Source organism: Pholcus phalangioides, unplaced genomic scaffold (genome assembly GCF_987345545.1).
Source record: "Pholcus phalangioides strain wild (caught in Gottingen) unplaced genomic scaffold, Ppha-v1.0 ptg000007l_1, whole genome shotgun sequence".
NCBI classification, from domain to species: domain Eukaryota; kingdom Metazoa; phylum Arthropoda; class Arachnida; order Araneae; family Pholcidae; genus Pholcus; species Pholcus phalangioides.
In genome coordinates this window covers 62,701,954-62,722,557 of record NW_028301600.1, presented here as the reverse complement: position 1 = coordinate 62,722,557, position 20,604 = coordinate 62,701,954, and positions in this window count along the sequence as shown.

Here is a 20,604-nt window from a genome sequence, read left to right as displayed (position 1 = left end):
TCAAGGCCAGCAGTGCATCCGAGTAAACGAAATGATGTCACCTCAAATGGAAATGATTTGCCTCAGGTAAAATCTGCCTGAGATAGAGTGCCATTTTTTACTTCTTTTTTTTTAGTTTTTTTACTTTCAAGACTTTCAGGAAATTCAGATCCGGTTTTTCGATGATAGGAGCATCTCTGAGAGCAACGAGAGCAGCTCCTATTTTTCCTATCACCAGTGATCGATATTTCAGAAACTCTTAGAATATGCATACAGAAGGTTTCTTAGTCGCTGATATGTAATTTTAAAAACTTTCCTGTGTGTTTCAGTTATTTATTCATATTTTAACTGTAGATAAAAAAATTAAATTATATTTTGACTGCAATGATCACCAAAAAATTGCATTGTTGATACCATACAGGGTGAACCTGACATGTTCTGCCAAACGAAAGAGGGTGATAGACATTCTCAAGTGGAGCATGAAGCATCCTACAACCCTGTCTTATCTCGAACCGTTTTCGAATTGTGGTGGGTAATCAGTTATGGAAGAGTGTCTCCTAGAAATTTTTTTACACAGAACTGGCACCTGGTAACAAGCTAAATATCAATATGGATGAATGTAAAACCTGCAGTGGTCTGTTAAATGATAAGAGTGAGTTTTTCTGTTGTATGCAGTGTAAACAGTTTTTTCATCAGAAGTGTGCTGAACGACAGAATCTAACTTTAGGAAGATGGCAAAGAAAAAAAAGATGCATATAAGTGCAATGTTTGTAAAAATGAGCTGAAAGGGGCTTCTGGAGATGAAACAGGCATGTTGGGCTTCTGGAGATGAAAAAGATATGAACGAACCATTGGAAAAAATGCAAAAACGTGTGAAACATTTAAATGTCAAATGGACCATGGAACAAGAGGTAATAAAATCACCCGACAGTAAATAAAATCACCCAAAAGTAAGATAAACTTACTAAAGAAATTCAAAAGGTTGTGAAAGCAATATATTTCCCATCTAAATCGATGGAGGATGTTGAAAAAAAATTGAAAATATTCAAAGATCAATAGAACAGATTAATATTGATGTTAAGCAAACGAAAATGGAAAATGAAAAATTGAGAATGGAAGTAAGAGATTTGAGACAAAGAATGAATGATATGTAAAAATAGCAGAAATAATATAGAGATAAACGGAATCCCAGAAACAAAGCATGAATATATACATGAAATAAAGAACACAATGAAAACAATCCTGTGGGAATACAAGAAATAACAGCGATAGAAAATGCTCACAGAGTACCAACAAGAAATACTTGCAAACCGAAACCAATCATCGTTAGGTTCCATAATGAAAAATCAAAGATTCTCGGAATGGAGAAAGCCAAGCAATAAGATAGTGTAACAGCTGACAAAATAAATCCAGATTTTCAGGATGACATAGTGAACATTAACGAACACCTCACACCAGAAAATAAGAAACTTTCACGAAGCAAGGCAAGCCAAAAACAGACTTGGTTATAAATTCGCAGGTGCAAAAGATGGAAAGATTTTCCTCTGGAAAGACGAGAAATCTAGAACATTAAGAATATATTCAGAAGATCAACTGCAGAGACTAAATCCAGTCTCAAACGACAATGGAAATTGAAGATACTGACGAAACAGACACGATCGAGGATAAACAGTCTCGGGAGAAAATTCAAGAAGTGAGAAAGGTAATAAGATGTACACAAGAAATACAAAGCCTTAGAACGAGAACTAAGCAATCTTTTGATTTTTCTAAGAACATTAAATGAAAAAATAATTTGTTTACGTGAAATGCGGATTGATGAAAATGAAGAATTTAATTATTACATATCGAATTACGAACATATCAGTGATTATTATTATTATACAAACTGCAGAAGTTACAACAGATCAGGAGGTGTAATTATGTAAATAAATGAATAAATTAAATAAACAGAAAAAAAATATTAATTTCACTGCAGCAGAAGATTTGTTTATACACCTCACAGAATATGATGTTAATATTTTGCTCTTGTACCGTTCACACCCATACACAATTAGTCATTTTAATAAGGAACTAGAAATCAATGTGAAAAAATTAAAAAGTAACATATTAATTGTTGACGTTATCAATATTGATCTAAATAGTAAAACTAATGGAACATCACAATATTTAGACATAATGATCATTAATGGATTCGAACCACTAGACAAAAAAGTAACACGAGAAACAAAGGAAAGTCATACATGCATAAATAACGTCTTTTATAGAACAAAATGAAATACTTCACAAAACTTCACACTGACCACTACCCAATATTATGAAGTATAACCTTCTTCGATAAACAAGAAGGGGATTTGAATGATGAAAATGATGAAATAACGAAAATAGATTATAAAAGGTTTAAACAATTCATATCAAAAATAAATTTCAGTTGCATACGAGAAAATGATTTGGTACAAAATAAATACAGACATCTCTTGGATATTATAACAATGAATACTAATCTCTGGACGAAAACTACAAAAAAAAATGCTTTAAGAAAAATAAAAAACAATGTATAACTAAAGAAGTACTTGATAGAATAAACCAAAGAGAAAAATTATACAAAAAAAAATTTAAAAAATCCACACATAATCTTATATGAAAATAAATACAAAAGTTATAATAAAAATTTGAAAGTACACATAAAAAATGCAAAACAAGAATATTTCCAGAGGAGCTTTAAAGCTTGCGAAAAGAATAAAAGATTGGAATGGCAAATTATTAGAAAAAATGTATTAAATGAAGATTAAAAAAATATATTACCAGATTTAGAAAATCCAACGGAATTTACAAATAAATTTTATCATGAATTTATCACAAGAAATATAAATAATGATGAGGAAATGCGGATTCCTGTAATTGTTTTATAGAACAAGAAAGTCCCTCAGAGACACTTCAATAAATTCCATGTTCTATCTCAAAACTGAGTCATATACTGAGACAAATTGTGGCAGAAAATAAAGCAAGTGGTTATGTATGTATATAATGTATATATTACGGTCAAATTACACCTAAAATGATTAAAATAATTTCCCACTACCTCATAGATGTATTAAAACAGCGGTTTTCAACCTTTTTTGACTCGCGGAGCCCTTTTCAGTATATAATTTTTATGGCGAAGTTCTGTTTGACTCGAGGTGCCTTTGTATATAATTTTTATGGAGGAACCCTGTTGGCTTTTTTTTATATATATCTATCAAATTTACTGATTTATTTTATTCTCCTCGAGTCGCCCTGGAAAATGTACAGGAAGCCATTGGGGCTGCGGAGCACCGGTTGAGAACCACTGTATTAAAGGATTTAGTGGATTCCTCAATAACAAATGGCGAGTATTTTATTCTGAACTAAAAAATTCCTTCGTACATCCTATTTATAAAACAGTACATACCAATGATGCAAACAAGTAGAGACGTATCTCGATACTCCCGTTTTTTTTTCAAAAAATTTAGAAAAATGTATGAAATACCAACTGATCACAATTTCCTGAATCATCAAAAATTATTTGCAACCAATGAATATGGCTTCCGAAAAAAACAAAAATACGGAAATGGCAATTCTAAATTTAACGGGCTTGATAAATAATGGAATAAATAAAAATAAGTATTCAATAATAGTATTTTTGGACCTAAAACGAGTATTGGACTATATGGATCTAAACACCTTAACAGAGAAACTATATTCAGCCGATATCTTAGAATGGTTTAAATCATACTACTACACTAGACGACAAGCTGTTATAATAGAGAAAAAATAGCGAATTTCGGGAAGTAAAAAAAAAGTTCCCGCAGGGGTCGGATTTGAGGCCAACACTGTTTTTTTAATTCACATAAATGCATTAAGTAAATTAAATCTCAATGTTAACATTACATCATCTTTTGCAGATGACACAGTTTTATATGTTGAGGATACAGAAATAGATAATATGATTAGAAAAACAGAGAAAGATCTAACAAAAATAAATCACTGTTTATTTAAACATAAATTAAAAAATAAATACACAAAAAACTAAATTCATGTGCACGAAAAAAGAAATATAAATGATACTACAGAAATCTACTTGAAATTACATACTCACTGTCAATCTCACACTATATAAGAATGTAGTTGTGAAGAAATAGGTAGAGTTTTAATTATGAATACTTAGGCATATTAGAATGTAGTTATAGGCATATTAGAATGTAGTTATAGGCATAGGAATGTTAGTTATAGGCATAGGAATGTTAGTTATAGGCATAGGAATGTTAGTTATAGGCATAGGAATGTTAGTTATAGGCATAGGAATGTTAGTTATAGGCATAGTGAAAAAGTACTTAGTACTTAGGCAGAGTGAAAAAATGATAAAGAATCTCAGAATGTATTCCGGAGTCCTTTATAAACTTAAATACATAGTTGATAATAACTCCTTAAAAGATATCTTCTATGCATGGTTTACTCAAACATAAATTATGGAATATGTTCCTGGGGAGGATCGTATTATGAAAACATACACAATTTAGACAATGGTTATGGTGGTCACAATTTAGACATTACACAATTTAGACATCGCTGTGGTGGTTGAGTGGTTATAGTGACGGACACGCGATGCGAGGATCCGGGTTCGAACCTCACAGTGGTGGTCGGCTGAAGTTGGTTTGCTGTGGTTCCCAACTTCAAGGCGCAAATGCGAGCCGATCTCCCCGTTAAAAAGTCTCGCCACAGAGAGCAACAGTCCTACAACGATAAATCATTCAATCATAACACTTCACTCATAGTTTGAAAAACTGGTGGCAGATGACAGCACTACACATAACAAGCATTACAGAGAAACAAAAAACTTCACGTCAGGTTTCACTACATGTACACGCACATTCCCGCGTGTACCGATTGGTTGGGGGCGTAAAAACGTTTATTTAGACATGAGCAAAGGAACGACTAAACTCAAGCTGATGCAAACGGACAACCGACTAAAAAGGCGGGGGAAATAACAGGGATAATAATTGTGTGATAGCAGTGCCATCTAGTAGCAATATAGAGAAATAAAGAATATAATATGATATACTAAATTTATATACATACTCAAACAGAAACTAAGCACATATTTGGAAATAACAAAAAAAACTTATAGAGAGACACAAATGTCATCCATAGGCGAGGATACGGGGGACATGGGGACCCCCCCCCCCCCAGCGTCAGAAGTGGAACCTACTGATCTAATCTATATGCATATATATGAACTGACATCACCATCATTCTGCCCATCCCCAGCAATCACCATCGTGTCCCCCAGACTTTGAAGTGAATTTCATTCTCCAGCTATGATGTCATCGAAATATCTGGAAACGCTGAAAGATTGACGAAGTTCAAAATCGCATTGTAGCCAAAATTTTTCACACACACACATCGTCAATTACACAAAAGCCATACTAACTACAATCCGTCAAATTCACTAAAAAATTCATTCCATTACAGCAGCTTTCGAAAGAGCTTATGATAAACCATAGCGGGATCTAGTTCAGAGGAAATTTAGTCTTTTGTTTGCAATACATCACTAAAATCTGGGTTCGTCGAAATAATTTTAGTAGGTTTTGGTGACAATTCAATTTTTCACTTCACCAATCTCTCAGCGCTTGAAGCTCGCCATTACATACAGATATCCTGTAGATAGAGGTAATGTTGTCACCTAGTATGATTTTTTCGGCAAAATCAAATTGTCACCAAAATCTGTATCCGCAAATTCCGAATTTTCGTCGAATACAGATTTCAGTGATGCATTGCGAACAAAATGCTAAATTTCTCATAAACCAGAACACCGATATAGTTTATTGTAAACTTTTTCAAAAACTGGTACAATGGACAAGTTTTTGGTAAATTTTACCGGTTGTAGCTGCAAGAGTGCTTGTGCAATTAGCGATTAAAAAATTTGGTGACAATTAGATTTTGAACTTTGCCAATCTTTCAGGGCTTGTAGCGCTATTGAATCCAGATATTTGAATGAAATGAGTGTTGAGTGTGTTGTCTCATAGGATTTTTTCTGTTCTTTCCAAATATGTAATTATTTTGTGTGCAGGAGTTTTAGAAATCACAAATTTGGGTTTATTCATGTTTGGCGCATTTTTTTTTCAAATCGATTATCCACCGTAACTTGAGAACGTTTCGAGATAGAACAGGGTTGGTAGGGTGTTTCATGTTTCACTTAGGCGCGACTATCACCCTCTTTTGTTTTGCAGAACATATCACGTTCACCGTGTATTCATACGTACATTAATTCACAATGCAAGACTATCAGATAATTTTTAAAATTTAAAAAATAAAATTCACACTCCTTTCGGTTGTTTTTTTTTAACTCTATAACTTGAAATGTACGGGACACAAAGCATGTTTTGTGTTACTACGTATCCTTTATAGTGTGATGGAACGTTTGAAAATAATAACTAATTTGCGATACAGTGAGCTTTCATTTGGTAATTTCATTAATTACATTCCTTTATACCAACAGCGCTCAACCTTCTGAAGAGTGCGGGCCACTTCATTCGTTTGAATACACTCTTAGAAAATATAAGTGATCTGTAAATCTGCCGCGGCCAATCAAGTCATCTGGGAGCGTGCCGCGGGCCACTCAAGTGATCTGAAACAGTGCCCAGGCCATTTATATAATCTATCCATTATATGTAAATGTACCGCGGATCACTTGAGTGGTCTGGAAATGTGTTGCGGATCACTTGCATGGTCTAGGAATATGTTGAGGGTCACTTAAGTGATCTGGAAATGTTTCGGAGGTACCTTAAATGATATGGTAATGTGTCGTGAGTCACTTAGATGGGGTAAGAGTGCACTGCGAGCCACTTAAGTGAAATATGAATGCGCCGCGAGCCACTTGAGTTATCTAGAACGATGCTCCAGGTTACTTAATTGATTTGCAAATGTGCTACAGATAATTTCAATGATATGTAAATGGTCATTCTAGTGGTATGGGAATGTACTGTGGATCACTTAAGTGGTCTGGGAATGTGCTGTGGATCACTTAAGTGGTCTGGGAATGTGCTGTGGATCACTTAAGTGGTCTGGGAATGTGCCGAGGATCACTTAAATTATCTGGAAATGTGCCATGGGTTACTGAAGTGAACTAAGAATGTGCCACTGGTGATTTAATCGGTGTGGGAATGTTTCGCAGGTCACTTAAGTGATCTGTAAATGTGCTGCGGTGCAATTAAGTAGTCCAGGAATGCTCCACTGGTCACTTGACTGCTATGAAAATTTGCCGCGGGTCACTTAAAGAATCTGGTTTGCTGCTTGGTGTTCATTTTTACAAAATTAAGTTTGAGGTCGTAGACCACATCAGATGACTCCGAGGGGCACATTTGACCAGTGGACCATGGGTTGAGCATGTATACTTTAAAGATTTGAAGTGATTATACAGCAATTTGCATTACTTTCTATATCGACGACACAGTTCATATAGGCAGCAACTCAGAAAATTGCACTTTTGTGTTATGCACGACATGAGAACAGTGGAAAATGCCTCTACAAAATAGCAACAACTCCCAACTCTGCTTATATTCTGCTTACTGTAATTAAATGCGAGTCATTCTCATTCAGTTACCTACAAAGTGAACCTATAAAATTCAGGTATCTCAAAACATAGAATTTTGAATTGTTGCCTTAGATCTGGCCGTTTAACTGAGCGTAGTTATAATGATATTTGAGTCTATAAAAATGTAGAAGAGTAAGTAAATTTAAATATCATAAACGTATCACGTATTGGATTTTAAAACATTAATTATCCGAAAAACATTTGCTATCTCCCTATGCCTCGATAAAAAGAAGAAATAGAAAAAGAGTTGGAAAAAAACCACATAAAAATTAATTTAATGAAAAAAAAATGAGTCAAACATAAAATTTTAAATGTTATTCCGCTTACCAAACCCCAATCCATGTATTTTTACTTCCTTTTATAATAGTACAACAAATATGTTTTGTTGTGGTACCTATAATGTATTTCTTACAGTAATATTTTTTTATCGAAATGAAATTACAGAAAAGAATCAATTACAGTGGGTATATAGCTTCAAAAACAAAAGACTAATCAGGATGATCGTAAAATAATACTCCGATATCATGTTCTATAGTTGGTTTCTTTGATATTTCTGAAGCTATCAATTCCCCTCATATTAAACGAAGAATAGCCAATTTTTGTCTCCACTAGATAATTTCCAAGAATAAAATTTCAAGGAAGCTCTTGAATTTCTGGTTAATTTTCTTTGATCCTATTGCAAGATAAAATTTGTATCGCTGAAATTAACTTTATAAGTTTTTACCTTATTACTATAATTTTTTGGTTACATAATTAGAAAAATGCTTTCGAGAAATTTCAGTTGTAATGAGATTTTCTCTCGGAATAAACTTCCAAAGAATTTAAACATCCCCTTGTACTTAACTTATACCTAAAACTTTTATTCTTTTCTAATATTGTCATTTCGTTTATGTATTAAAGTTTTTTAAAATTCATTAACGTTAAAAGTTGAATTAATTAAATGCAATGGTATTTAATGCAAGACTTTCTTAAGAAATAATCTTACTTTTATGTTTTAAAAAAATTTAATTTTAACCATGTAGCAGAATTCTTTGTGAAAGAAAAGAGTTATCATGCAGAAACATTAGAATTATTTCTGTGTCTTTTGTGTACAACCCCCCGATTCGTTTTGGATGAAATTGATTACAATCATAAAGTTCGAATGTTTATTTATAATTATTTTTACATTCAAAATATGTTTCTAATTTTAAGATACAATTACATTTACGTTTCGTCTTTATTATTTTAAAAAAGTTTCGTATAGAATATATTATTTCCTTACTTGAAACCTAGGTATGCTACAAATATTATTTCACTAAATAAACGCATCTATATAGTAAATAAAAAGATTCAAAGATCCAACTTTTCGATGATAGGTGAAATGAAAATGTTGCTAAGATAATGAAAAACAAATAATTCTCCCTTTTCGTGCTTTTAAAAAGAAATGGTTTTGAAATTCTCATTTCAATGACAAATGCAGAAGGATTCAGAGATTTTTCTCATTTCTTGCACTTTAGTCTTAAAATGATTAACAAATATTCGGAAAGAACTAAATCGTAATGGTCAGAGAAAGAGTGATTTTGTCTTGGAAAGACTCATTTCGAATGTAATCCAATGACTATTTGAACAATATATAATTTCTATCAGACTTCAGCAACACGTGGCTTTGACTTTTAACGAGATCGCAGATATTCACGGATAGTAATGCACATTTCAAAAGGTATCTCTCTGAGACTTCCGCATTAGCTTTTAGTTTTCTTACAAGAAATGCTTTCTTTTGTTTAACAAAATTCAGTTACTATATTTATAACGGAATAATAGTATAATAATAAATTATAATTGAATATCATAATACAGGACTATGTGTTAAATCTTGAAATATCACGAATGAATCAATATTTATTATAAACTCTAAATCTCTGGCTTTAATCCAATATTTTTCCTCCTCACCTCAGAAATCTGTGATTCTAATGTCTGTAATGTATCAAAATTCAAATTCAAACTTGGAAGCGAGAAACTTGAACTAATTCCATTTCAAGTTTATGCTAACAAATGCAACAGGCAGCTATTGTGTATTGAAAAAGAAAAAGAATTTTCCAAAGCATATTCATTGAAGTTAAACAGTTAGCATTGAGCTAGAGGCAGAGCGTTATTTTGAACATTTCATATACATGGAGTACCAATGGAATACAAAAAAAAATGAAAACTTTCCTGAAGAATATGTCCTATACCTTTTCTGACATTATGGAAACCCAAATAATGCATTTAAAACCAAGTTTGATGAATTGAAAGAATATTGAAACGCCAACTCACTCATTCATGAAATGCAGTAAAGGGAATAACTTTTGTTGAAAATTAACCCCTTAACGTTCAATCCTCATGAGAGGCTTGAGATTTTGTGCTGTTGTTTGGACACGTGCTAAACTTATACAAAAACTTGTCTAGACCTGTCGTGCTCGTGAAAGGAAGCTTTCTCGCGATATACTAGCTGTCTATTTAGTTTCTTAGAAACAGTGTTAGATGCATGAAGTTAAAACAAATAAAAAAGATTATTGTTGATAGTTTTTATTAAATAAAACAAGAGTTAAGAGGGATCACAGAACAGCTAAAAATTTAACCACTGACCATGATTTTGACAAAATTTTTATTTATTTAAAAATGATTACTTGAAAACATTTGATTAAGTTTGAAAAAAAAATACATTTCAGCCTATTCCAAAATGTATAAAGTGGTAATTCAAATGTTTCTTTTTCTAATTCGTGACTTCATCATAGCCGGGACATTTTTGTCATAATTTAATAACAAATTACAATCGATTTTAATAAAATATTGTTAATACATGTACATTAAACAATAATCATGGGTACCACCGTAAAATAATAATTTCGAGAAATATGAAAGTTAAAATTTTGATAGGCTGCCAATCAAATCAAATGTCAATCAGTAAAACTTATACCTATCTTTTTTCTACAAATTGAAATTTGTCCCATAATATTTGCATTAAAACCGTCAATGTACCGATAGCAACGTTTTTCATTTTTGACATTTTTCGCGTGCTGAAATATCGGAAACTTGAGTATCAGAAAACTTGATATTAACATAGCATTTAATCATTGATATCTCGACTAATTTTTTTAAATATGTTTACGAATTGAACTTCTATCACTTTTTTGTAATAGATAGAACCAAAAATTTCACTAATTGATATTTTTTAGAAACAGAACAGCATGAAAATTTTGTGACTACATGATTTTTTTATCACTTCGTAAAACAATCTCCAGATAATCTTGGAAAGCTTTCAAAATAACCAACCCAAATAAAAAACTGAACGCACCTGTAAATAAATATTATGTTATAGGAGAAAACCCATCAGTAAGAATGAAGCTGTTTTCAAAAAATGAATGTGATCAATATAAGAGAAAGAAAACTATTGGATGGGGTATTTGTTGCTCTGTTCAAGTGTATGTCATACGCACAAAACAGGTATCGTAAAAATGAAAACATACTAGCCAGAGATAACTTGATCGATGGCCAGAACACGTCAACAGGATAAATAAAATAACCTAACGTACCAAATCTGTTTCTTTCGCACCAAAGGATGAAATACGTGCTTCATTCCGATTCCATTTATTTTATGCTCATTGTATCATAAAAAATAATTATATCAATAAAAAAAAGTATTGCCATGTAATGCTTTCCACAGATGCATTTTTCCTGTTAGTATGTGTGTGTGTGAACAATGTAATTTACTCTAATACAGTGGCAGATACCTTAATACATTATATCTTTTACTGTAGTTAGTTTTGTATACATTTGATGATGAAAAGTGTCCGAAAGAAGTAAAAATTCTACGGCTCAAGTAAACGATGAAAAATAATTGGTAAGAAGAAAATTTAGCAGTGATGGTTGGAACTCCCAAAAATAATTATATAAAAATAACCATAATAATAATGATCATATACAAATTTAAAATTGCTTCGTACGGCACACAACTATGCAGCTTTCGCTTGGTGCAAAATTTGTGCTTCTGTGTCTACAGAAAGGAATTTTTTCCCGTAAACGTTGAAGCGAATTCGCTGATGGATATCAGTGATTTTTTTGCCATTTTTCGAAGGCCTGAAATCTTTTGAGACTCTTTATGTGTTGTTGTGGGTGGGAAAAATCAAGAATTTGAAGAAATTCCATAGTAGCAAAAATTCAGTCAGTAAATTTTCTTGTAATTCTTAGGGTAGTTTTTGTTATATAATAAATAGAGCCGTAAATATTATTAATTGCCATTTTTTTTATTTGCGGGCATGTAAATCCAACTACGCATAACAATAATGCACTTTTTGCTGATTATTTTTCATATTTTACTTAAATTTCGTAATAACCCGTAAAATTTATATTCCTTTCGAACACTTTTGAAAAACATACATACCGTATACTTGCATAAATACAGAGAAAGAGTATACCATATGTAATATATGTATAATATATGCATCTAACTGGAATAATAAATAAATAAACCAATGTCAAACTAACTTATGTGTGCAAACATTTATATAATTCAATTATTTTTTCTCTTATTTTAGAAGCGTGGATACACGAAACAGTCCTCATTTCTAAGAATCCGAATTAATTTATAACTAAAAGGAATATTTTTTTTTTACATCGCTTTTCTATTTTAAAGAATTACCTCTATCACAGTAAATATTCGAGCCAACTGCGAGTCTGGAAATTGTTCAATAAAAATACGGGGATGTTTGAAGAAAGATAAAGTATGGTCCAACGATAAATCAATTTTCTTGCTGGTGTGTAACACTTGTGGTAAAAAAAAAAAAGGTTAAAACCATTTCAGATTTAAAACCTTAAACAAGTTATCTCGTTCGTTGTGAACTGGAAGTAAATCCTCTGAAATTCGCCTTTAATGTCAATGGACGAAAAACATGAAAAACATCGATCTGAAAAGGAAATAAACCAAAATGAGTAAGTGTTTGCGGACGATAAGATTTTAACTCCAACAATAGGAAAAATGTTTTTGATCGGAGATATTGCTATATAAAAAGCAACATTTATATCTATTTATCTATATCAATAATTCGCAACCTTTCATGCTTCAAGCGCCTCTTTCAGATGCAAAAGCGCAAGATGAATGCCCAGATATGCTTATGAGACTTCCAGAGAAACTCTCAAGAAATATGTATAAGAAGTTCGTAACCCTTAAAATGCGTAAGAGGCTTACTTATTCCCAGACATGTCAAGAGGGCGTGCATATCCTTCGAGATGCGTAGAAGTTTGCGCATTCCTAAGAATGTGTAGAATGCTCATTGGCCCCGGACAGCCTTTTGACCATCAGAAACCCAACAAATGCGTGGGCGGCTTGATTATCCTCCAGAAATACCTAAGAGGTATGCGTACTTCTTGATGGTTGCTAATATTTCACACTTTTTATCGCTTCAATTTTTTCCAATCATTGTTGATTTATTTTTGCATACCCCTTACATGCCCCTAGTAGTGCGTGTGAACACATGTTATGAACCATTGGTCTATATAAATATATCAAACAAAGTTTGGTATATGAAGCATTGAATGAATGCTGCATATGAATTTCAATTGTAAGAAATCAGTTAATTATGTTAAAAAATAATTAATTTTAGATTTTTTATGGTTTTAGCATTTCCGGATGACGAAAACCTATGAACTGAAAATTCAATGATTAATCCAACACTGTATATGTATATCCATGAAATAAGTGTATACAAATGCTTTTGATTCATGAATACTTTAAATTATTTCAATGTCTTATGATCTCGATTATAAAAATCGTATTTCTTTTAAATTATTCATTCGAACATGCGTTTGCCACAAACGTTAATAAAATATGGTGTAGAGAGAGACAGAGATTCTCTAATCTGTTTCAGTTAATAAAAAAAATGTGATGTGAAAATCTAAGCAATCATAATTTTAAAAATTTAAAAATCGTAGTTATAGATCATTATTTACTTTTGATTCAGGGATAGATCAGTGCATTATCATCATGAACAAAAAACAAAAATTATCGCATCAGATTGGCATAAAGTATGCTTCAAATGAAAAATTCTGTTTGAAATAGGATCAATAAATTATTTGGCAGTTTGTTGAATAAGTTGAGGCAAGAACAGTGGATATAGAGTTGCTCCTCTTTCATGTCAATCGAATCGGGAACGTTTCACAAGCTGTGCTTTAGTTAGAATTAGTTTCCTGACTCCTGTTTCTCTCTCTCTCACAAAGCTGTGTAGAATTGCCACAACCGAAGCTCATTATGGACGTGTATTTGTTAAGCACTACTGGCTGACAGCTCGTTAGAATAGACGAACCTCGTAAACTGCGTGCCCTAGAGGTATTCAGAGGTAATATAATTGCTTTCGTTGTTTGACACACATCTTTCGATCAGCGCGATATTCCTGTTTTAACCATCGTTTGCAAACCAAAATCAAATCAATTTTTGTCGTTCAAAATCAATCAAAACTGCGGATTGTAAACAAATACCAATTTAGTATGTTACGTTGTTTGAACGAACAAAAAAATTACACAGATATATGTACATTACATCTTTATAAATTGATTGATTATTATAACACATTTTCGTCCACATACAATTAAATTCGACATTTGCAAAAGCATTTCGGAATAACCTTGAAGAAGGAAAACGCGGTTTCTTAGAATGGCCCACTAAGATTAGCACAAATTCAAAGACCCCAACAGACAAAATGCCCAACGAGGTGACTGAAAAGCATGCCCATTAAAATATGAATGCCGAAAATATGTATATAAACTATATCAAAAATGCAGCAACACAATAAGAGCAATAAAAAAACCAATAATTATGATAAAAATATAAACATACTCTCCATAAAAAATTACGGTTGTCTCATCTAAATACGGATAGCTTCTCGAGATTTATCGCAATATCTTTATCGAATTTTTTTTAAACGTGTCAATTGTGTTAGAATCCACTTCCCCCGGAAAGAAGAGATAAGCTATTCCATTTATACACAACCCTATTAGGAAAAACTCTCTGCGACACCATAACCTGGACTTGTCCCTTACCAATCGATACCGGTAATTCTTGTCGAAGCAGTTTATTGACGATGTTTTAATAACTCAAGATCCATGTTATCCATTCCGCTGAAAATTGCAAACACTTCTATTATACTAAAAAAACCGTCAACGAATAAGGCAAGTACCAGGAAATACTAAAAAGAAAAGTTGACCAAGTTTCCCACTTGGATTGAGTACCAAATCTTCAATCTCGGTTGCACAGCAGAACGAAAAAATAATACGTCTGTTCAAGTCAGACGTCGTGGCAAGAATGAAGCGAATGACTTAAATTCATTACGAGCGGGAATTTAAAGAAAATTCGAATAGACCAATCGGATAGCTCCATTTCGCAAGCAGCCAATCAGGTTGTTGCAAAAAAGACACACGCAGGTGCTTCGCTTCATTCTTGCCACGACGTTTGACTTGAACAGACGTATTGTTTTTTCGTTCCGCTGAGCAACCGAGATTGAAGATTTGGTACTCAATCCAAGTGGAAAACTCGGTCAGCGTGATACTCTTATCCTCTGAAGACGACACCTATCGTGTGTTGAAATGCATTAGAATTTTTTTAGTATTTCCTGGTATTTGTCTTATTCGTTGACGATTTTTTGAGTACTATTAGGTAAAGTCATCTACTCTTCCATATTTCTATTATATCCTCCGACACCTACGCTCTTCCAATGTAAACAGTTTCAAAAAAATCAAGTCTCTCTTGATAGTTTGACCCGTGTGCCATCAAGAGCACACGTGGTTCTTCCCCGCACCTCCTCGACTAGGTCAATGTCCCTTCTGTAAGTACGGTCTCCAAGACCTGACAGCATACTCCAATCCAGGACGAAGTAAGCCCCGGAAAAATGGGAGGATTCATTTAAGAGAACGCCAAGATACCTTTCTAATGAAACCGAGCATTCTATTTTCTTTTCTGACCACTGCTGAACACACAATGTTCAGAATACCTAAGCCGCTCATCAATAAAAATACCCATATCGGTGATCCTAGTTGCATCCGGAATAATACCATTCGACTCGTAAGCGAAACGTTGGTTGTTCAAACCAAAATGAGCGACCATGCACTTGTCAACGCTAAAAGACATACTCCATTCATTTGTCCACGCTATAATATTGTTTAAATTGGTCTGGAGTAACTTCCATTCGCTTTGATTCCCGACTATCATTATTAGCTTCACGTTTTCTGCGAATTTTCTAACAATCCCTTCGATACCCTGATCGAGTTTATCGATAAAAAGTGAAAAAAGTATGGGGGCCAAGAATATTTCCTTGAGAAATTTCACTTGCCACACCTGTCCGATCAGAGAATTTTCCGTTCACCATAACCCGTTGCGACCTATCTCTTAATCACAATTGTATCTCTCTAATTCAGTAAGTTGCCCCCAATCTCGTGTAAACGCTCCAAGACTTCTACATTTTCCACTTGAATTTCGATGAGGACTTTGTCACCCCATGCCACACGGGCACTTAGTATATCACCTTCACTATTAAAGACTGACGCGAAAAAGTCATTTAAAACACTACGCATACCAATATTGCTGTCTACCCTAGACCCTCCTATCAAAAAGGGTCCAACACTGTCCCCTTACATCCATTATTGACGTATCTCAAACATCATTTTGGGTCAGAGCCAATGTTATCTGCCAACCTAGATTCAATTTCTTTTTTACTATCTCTTATCGCTTCCTTCAACGCCATTCTTCTTTTTGTACATCATGGCATATCACCTCCTCCACTTTTATATTCTCTGAATGCCCTTCTCTTTTCAAGATAAAGATTACGCACGTTATCCGTTAACCAGAGAGAGTGCGATGAACAAACCCGATTTTTACGAAGTGGAATATTATTGCAAAAAGAATAAAACTTTTTTTCGCCATTCAATAAACACAGGAGTGTTTCAGGCTCTACCACAAATACGGGCTGGCAGAGATCTTGACAACTGGTTTAGTACAGTGGCAGCACTCGGGGGGTTCATGTCATATGAAGCGCAATCGAATCTCGTCATCTATTTTCAATACATTCGCTATTTTGGAAATGAATCACTGTGCATGTGGGTATAAATATACTTATAACTTTGGTATCAGTAGAATTTTGATAAATCTTAAATCACGTTATCTGTAGCATCTCGGAAGAAACACTTTAGTTTTTTGTTTAACGCTACATCATCCGATTTCAACTTGTTGAAAAAACAAGACAACACGGTATTCATTTCTCCTACATAAGAGAAATTCACTTTTATATCTTACATTTCTGTCTTTGCTAGTAAAAAAACACTGTTATTTCCAAGCAGCATATTTTAAAGCAAGTTTTTCTCTTTTCGGGGAAATTCCACTCTTCTCAAAAGTATTCATACAAAATTTCAAACTATTCTAACTTACAGTTCTTCCGGAAAGCTTTCAGAAGTATGAACTTCAATTATGTACACCTTGTGTATAAAAAAGTCTTTTTCTAATGCTTCTTATTCTATGATATGGACGAAAGTATATATTTACTCGATTTCGTGAAGAGAAACCTCTAAGTCTCGCTTCATGTGAGGTTATCTTTCATGCCATTCAAATATTTCTGGTCGTATTTGTGAAAATCCCGCTTACTTTCCATTAAAATGAAGAATATAAAAATTCAAAAAAAGTTTCCTAATAGAAAAACTGCATAAGATATTCACTACATGTACTGAAAAAAAAAAACAAAAATTAAAATATATGTACTTCAATAGAGAGGAAAACGAAACATGAATGAAGTCATACAGAAATGGTCCAAAAAAGAATTTTCTTAATAAAATATTATATGTCAGTATACAGGGTGTCAAGTCCTAATTCAGCCTTTATCTCATCAACCGTTCGTCGTACAGGCAGGGTTCTAATTTAAAAAATCGTGAAAATGTGTTCTGAAATAACTCCATGCCAGTGAAAATACAGTATGTCATAAAATAAAATAAAAATGTTAAATTTTTGTATGGTACCCCCCCCCCTCCCCTCCCATCCTCCAACTTCCAATTAGAAAGTTTTCGCCCTGTTTCTTCTGAGGCCAAAAAAATGTTCACGTTTCCTAGAGCAATATTCACTGGGATAATCGAATTAAAAAGCAGAGAAAAGTTTTGAAAGAACAGCATAATGAGATTACCGTTAGTTGCTTTTTTTCCAAACTTTTCTCATATTTTTGAATTGAAATATCTCTACGCCATAGAAAAATACCTTTAGAAATGTGAAACATTTTTATATCATTTGGCCTCAGGGAAGACAGGGCAACAACTGTCCAATAGGAAATTGGGAACAGGGGAACCATATAATAATTTAGATTTCTTTATTTTAAGACACACTGCATTTTCAGTCTCGAAACTGGCACAGAGTGATTTCAGAATACATTTTGAGGATTTTATAAATTAAGACCATACCTCCACGACGAACGGTTGATGAGATAAAAGGCAAAATTAGAACTTACCTTAGGACTCCCCTTGTACGTAGTGTAATGTATGCATACAGTGGATAGAAAAAAAAAACCCTTTCTTCACAGAATCTGGTGCCTCATTAATACAAAATACAATAGTATATTATGTCCTTGATTGAGAATTGATTACAGAACTGATTCAAGTAATATCCTAAAAAATATTATTAAAAACACCGATCGAACTTTAGTGTATTTCATTTATTTTCTTTACTCAAACGTGGAGGTGCTAGGCTTTCTTCATAAAGTTACCTTATGCATCGCAGGTTACGTGACATTTTTGTTTACGTCTTTTGTTCTTATCCAAACTTGGCAGTTTATCGACTTTCTCATGAAGGCATTTCCGAACCACTGGTGGTTGGTTATAGGTATGCGTAAAAAAACAAGAAAAGAAAGAAAGAACCCCAGAAAACTCTTCGCGAAGAATGAAGACGATGATTGAAGAAGACTGATTGGAGGTTTTTGTGCGGGCAAATGACCACCAATGAAAAAGCATCTTGCGTGCTGCGATCCACAAGAACTAATAAATTATTCGTCTATTCACTAAATGAAACCTATGTTTTTGTGTAAGAAGAATAGAAACCTATCATTTTCTGTGTATCAACAACAACAAGAAAACAGGTAAGAATAAAACAAAATTTCCAAGAACAGATTCTTGTCTCACAATATATTCAATATTGAGGACGGAATTGATAAAAAGAAATACAAAAAGAACTGCCATTAAAGGGAATAGATTTTTTTATAGTTGTTTTCTAGACGTATATTTATAATTATATACAGTTGAACTTGATTAATTTGAAGTCCAGTCACTGGAAAAAAATCTATAACTCAATCTATCCAATTAATCTATCCTGGATCCATAAAACGACTACAAAGTGCAACTTAATCATAAGCATTCACATATACATATAATAATACTAATTATCAATCATTAAAACTTTATTATCAGTTACAAAACTGTTTTCGAAATTTTTATAATTAATAATTATAATAATTGATCTTAGCTGCGACGCTTCCACTGTTCCGGAATCAGCATCACTGCATTTCCTGACCATGTTCAAAGCCTAATTTACGGAAACAGTTCATAATTATTCCTTAAGAATCTGTTTTCCAAATTTTGCTTATTTTCTTATGCAATCAAGAAAATATACTTTGTTTAAGTATTACAAAATTTGTACTTTCCAATACTTTCCATATTCTTAATGATGGCAAAATGATTCAGATTTTGAATGTTACACCTTCATCTATAGGTTGAACAACATAATTGGCGCTAAATGGCTGGTACACATTTTCTCGATGAACTCCAGCTGAACGATGTTGGAATGGGCATTAAGTTATCAAGGAAAAAGTAGAGAAAAACAGAATTTTCAAACTTTTATTTGACTTTAAAGCTTTGTTGTTCAACTTGATTGAGAAAAAGCAAAGTTGCAGAATTTTTCCAAACTAAATTTGCTGATACAAAAATCATGATTTTTTTTCTTTCGATTTCGAATCATCCAAAACATTTGAAAAAAAATGTGAAATTAATTTTAACACTAAATTAGATAGAAAACTCAAAGGGAGTCCGTAAAAGTTTTAATTACCCAAAATCCGAATTAACCAGGTTTGTACTAACATAGTTCTACTTGTATGGACATCTTTTTTCTCAACCACCTCGTTGGGCATTTGCCTGTTGTGGCCTTGTATTTGTATTTGTATGTGAAAGTTATTGCAACGTTATTTATGTACGTTTTGGGAGAGGCCTGTTATAAACAGTGTATATGAACTAAATAATTTTTCGAATCTGATTTACGATATTTTTAATTAGATATCTTTCGAAACATAAAAAACTTTTTCTTCAGTATTCAAAAAAATGTAATGAGATTCACTTTTTTTATTTACAATGCTATAGAAAATCATTTGGGTAAAAATAATAGAGACAAAAATCAATAAATTTATAACCTGTCAATAATGTTTGGAAAGAAGGCTGTTTCCCGTCACATCAATGTAATTATATCCTATCTTTGCGACAGGAAATGTTGCAGTTATTCTTCCTGCTTACACCAACTATTAAGTTAATTATTTAACGGAGAAAGAAATGTGAAATGCTGGTAAACAAATATTTTAATAGGTCCAACTGGAAATTTATAAAAAGAGAGAGAGAGAGAGAAATTATGTATATAGTCCAATTTTTTCTCATAGCTTTAGCGTAATTATGTTACGAGTTAGGAAGTGTCATAATTTATGACACTCCTTTAGACAAATTGTTATTTTGCATGCAAAATTGCTTCATCGAGAAAAAAATGGCTATAATATAGATGAAGGAAAAAACAATGAGAGTTATTAGAAAAATAATATTTTTATACCAATTTTCTGCAGTAGTTGCAATAATCTTGCAATAATTTATTGCTCCTTTTTATAGTCTTATTCAAGAAGTATAGGGTTTTTCTTTTTTGTGGATCAGGTGATAGCCCTTTAGCCTTAATTTTCCTTTCATTCTGTTTTACGCACAGTAATATCGGAAAAGTTGACTACTGAATGCGCTTT